We start from the raw sequence: 4,355 nt of genomic DNA on the forward strand, positions 1-4,355 counted from the left end.
ACCTTCAGACTTAAAATCTATGACATGGGATCAAACAAATATTTAAATAAAGGCATGCTCAGCGTGATTAAGTTTTTACAAATTATTATGAAGGGGTGTTCACAATAGGTTAGCACAATCAGAAGAAGCTTTCTATAAGAAGGGGTGTTTTGCAAAGGCTTCACAGACATGCACAGAAAGATGTGAGGGAAAAATAATTTAGACAATCATTATCTTGGATTGCTACAAAGGTCTGGTGAAAGAAAACAAAAAGTATGTAAATTAATATTAGAGCATTTCAAATGTGAGATGTTAAAAGCTTCTAGGGGGTGGGGCCTTGGTGTGTGTCACACTTTATGGGGGCAAGACATGATTGCAAGAGGGACTTTACCTAACAATTGCAATCAGTGTAACCTGGCTTATTGTACCCTCAATGAATCCCCAACAATAAAAAAAAAAAAAAAAAAAAAAAAAGCTTCTAGGCTCAACTACAAATTAAGTGCTTGTAAACAATACAAATTTAGACCTGCTTCCCCTTCAAACTGACCTACAACCTAGGGAGTGCTAATTCTCTCATCTAGGATTGAGGTTTACACTCAACCTGCCTTTGGAAATAGAGTTCCCAAGATGTTTGACATCTGTCCTCCCCCATTAGTTTAACCTCTAGGCTTCTCATGTCCAAGAAAGTACTCTATGCACCATAAAACAACTTCCCTCATCCTCTCCACCAAGACAAAAAGGGTTTGAAATCCTGGATACCAGGTTATTTCTTAGACTGACATCTTATAAACCTTTGCCTCTATAACCTCTCCGTAAGACTCTGCTGGTACACTCTCAAGTTTCTAGATCTAGGAATCCTTATAATAACAAACATAATCTCAGTTCAATTACCTGCCAAGAGTTTGCTCTTGGGCAAATCACTTAGTCTCCCTAAATTTCCTCATTCAATGAAGATGAGGATAAATACCCTTTTACAACAACCCAATCAGGGGAGATTGTGCTTAAATGAGATTATTGTGCTTAACATAATAATGATGCTATCACTATCATTAGCATAATCGCGGAACACAAAACCTTAATAGAAGAGGTATCAAAAGGTTGCTGTGAATGGCTTAATAGTTTTCTTAATCATCATTAGGTGTCATCAACTTATGTCCATGGCATGACTCCAAAGTGTTATTTTATATTAAATGATATTTTTATTTTTCAATTTCAGATTAATATGAGGATACATATGATTAGGTTACATTGTTTGCATTTGTTAGGTAAAGTCCAAGTTGTAGTTCACCCCTTCACCCAGGAGGTGTGCCATATACCCCTACATTGTGCCCATCAGGTGGAGAGCTTACCCTTCCCCTCTTTTTGAATTTTTTTTTCTCGTGTGGGCACATAGTTGTTAAACTGGATGCTTGCTTTTATATTCTTGTGATACTTAGAGTGATGTTCTCCAAATCGATCCAGGTAAACACAAAAGATGTAGAGGTCTCTTTCTTAATGGCTGAATAGTATTCCATGGTATAAATATACCATAATTTATCCATTCATGAGTTGATTGGGCACTTGAGTTGTTTCCACATCTTGGTGACTGTGAATTGAGCTGTGATAAACATTCTAGTGCAAATGTTCTTACAGTAAAATGACTTTTCTTCTTCTGGGTAGATGCCTACTAAGGGGATTGTGGGATCAAATGTAAAGTTCTACTTTTAGCTCTTTGAGGATTCTCCATACTTCTTTCAAAAAAGGCTGTATTTGCAATCCCACCAACAGCATATAAGTGTTCCTTTCTCTCAGCACCCATACCAGCATCTGCGGCTTTGTGATGTGAACTATTCTCACTGGGATTAGGTGATATCTCAAGGTGGTTTTGATTCGTATTTCTGTGATTAGAGATGATGATTAATTTTTTTCATGTGTTTGTTGGCCATTCATCTTGTCTTCTTGGGATAAGGTTCTGTTCATGTTTCTTGCCCAGTGATTAACGGGATTATTTGCTCTTTTCTTGGTGATTAAGTTTTCTATAGATTCTGGTTTTTAGCTCTGTTAAGATTCATAACATGCAAATACCTTCTCCCATTCTGAACACCATTTGCTTCAATTGTTGTATCCTTAGCTTTACATAAGCCTTTTAGCTTGATCAGGTTTCATTTATTTTTATTGTTGCTATAGTTGACAATGGGTCTTCATAAAATCTTTCCCCAGGCCAATACTATCAAAGCATTCTTACCACACGTTCTTTTAGAGTTTTTATTGTTTTGTGTCTTAGATTTAAGTCTTTTATCCATCATGAGTCAATTTTTATAAGTGGTGAGAGATGTGTGTCCAGTTACATTCTTTTAAATTCATAATTCTAGAGATTTTGGTGGATAAGTTTCTTTCACACAACACTTTAGTAGAAGTTAACACATTGAAGAAAAATTTCACAATGATGTTTCTAAAAATTAAGTCATTGACTGAAATATTTATAGATAACTATTATGATTCAGAATCTACTCTGGGTGCTGAGATACAACAATGAAGAGGACAGAAAAGATCCCTGCTTTCTAGTAGAATGAAGATTATAAACAAACAAAGATGATGAGGTCAGACAGTAGCAAGTGCTAAGAAGAAAATTAAACAGGGAACAGGATGAAGAATAATGGGGTGGTCTTTTTTACACAGAATGATCACAGAGTCTATTTTATAAGCCAGAATGGTCAGTAACAGCCTTCCTGAGGAAATGACATTTATGCAGAGATCTAAACAAGAATAAAGTAGCCAAATGAAGATTTGGAAGAAAAACATAAATATTACATATAAAACATTGTATCACACCATTAATTCTCCAGCCTTGATTCAACGGAATTTATAAAGTTGACTCTCCCAAAATAAAGCCAAAAGCCATTTGTTAAAACACTTCTCAAATTCATCAGGCCAAATCAAAACTTCTATACCTGTGAAAGTTGTGTTAAAATAGCTGATTTAAATATTAATACTTAAGGTCCAAAAAATGTATATACATTTTAAAAAAGGAATGTGTTAAAATTGTAATATTCAAGTCATATTTGACTTCTGCAATTACAAGAGATGCAATATACAAGATAACAAATGTTATCTGGATATACTGAGTATTACAATTTTAATACAGTTCAAGAGAATCACTTAAGCCCAAGAGTTTGAGGTTGCTGTGAGCTGTGACGCCATAGCACTCTACCAAGGGCAACAGCGTGAGACTCTGTCTCAAAAAAAAAAAAGTGTACACATTTTTTGGCATCTTTTGTATTTAAATATTAAATATGTTTTAAAAATGAACCATATGGAAGTTGGTGTGGGTTTTCTGTCCGACTAGCCTTATCATGTCAAAGGTTTCCTTTAAGATCATGCTGCGCGGCTGCTATACAAAGTACTTAGGGTTCCTGAAAGTACACCTTTTACAGCAGTCTTAAAATTTGCAGCAGAAGAATTTAAAGTTCTTGCTGTAACAAGTGCAATAATTACCAATGATGGAATAGGAATAAATCCTGCACAGACTACTGAAATGTTTTCCTAAAACATGGTTCAGAACTACAAATTATTCCTAGAGATTGTGTTGGAAGTTGTTAAAATCTGCTACTTGGAACATATGATTTCCTTTTAGAATAAATATTGGTATTGTTATTTTTTGTTGTGAAACTGAAATCAGGCATTGACTATATAATGAAAACACCAGGCGTTAATGGAATAATGAGAAGTGACTTTTCTGTGCCTTCCTGTTCACACTCTTCATGTGAAGAGGCAGTGCTTAGAATTGAGGAGCTTACCACCACAGAAGATCATACAGTCTTTGGTTGCTACCTCACAGCACAGGCAGTTCGTTCATTGGGGCAAATGGGTTTTCCAACTGTGTTTTATAACTGGAGGATGTTTCTGATAATTCTTTCTGAGAACATCTGGAAAATTAAAACTGACTGAATCTTACATGTTTGTTTCAGTTAAAATATAAAAGGATTATAGATCACAGATGGTAGTTTGGCTTGATAGCATCTGATTTGCAGACTCGTAATTTGATTAAATATATATAGTAATTTCTGATGGAGGCAGTAGACATATCAGTGAATACTCAGCTGTCTTAACATTTTATCATTTAGATTTAAGTTTAATACCTTATGTGTCATATAAATTTCAATTTAATATCAAATAAACAAAATTTGAAGTTTAAAGATCATTCTAAGCATAAACACAAAGATCAAAAACATAAAAGCAAAGACTAATAAATGTGATTATTTTTACCAGAGGGTAAAAATTTTGGACAGCAAAAACAAAAGAAAAATAAAAAACACCAAGAAAAAACACTGTCATAGGCTATTATAAAATTCAAACACAAATGACAAACTGAAAAACATATTTGCAACATATATTAA

General features: G+C 34.2%; 1 pseudogene; it reads left to right on the forward strand.

The window, feature by feature from the left end:
- The first annotated feature begins 437 nt into the window (after positions 1–437).
- Positions 438–4,074, forward strand: LOC128598123 (ubiquitin-fold modifier 1-like; annotated as a pseudogene).
- The last annotated feature ends 281 nt before the right edge of the window (positions 4,075–4,355 follow it).

Source organism: Nycticebus coucang, chromosome 11 (genome assembly GCF_027406575.1).
Source record: "Nycticebus coucang isolate mNycCou1 chromosome 11, mNycCou1.pri, whole genome shotgun sequence".
NCBI lineage: Eukaryota > Metazoa > Chordata > Mammalia > Primates > Lorisidae > Nycticebus > Nycticebus coucang.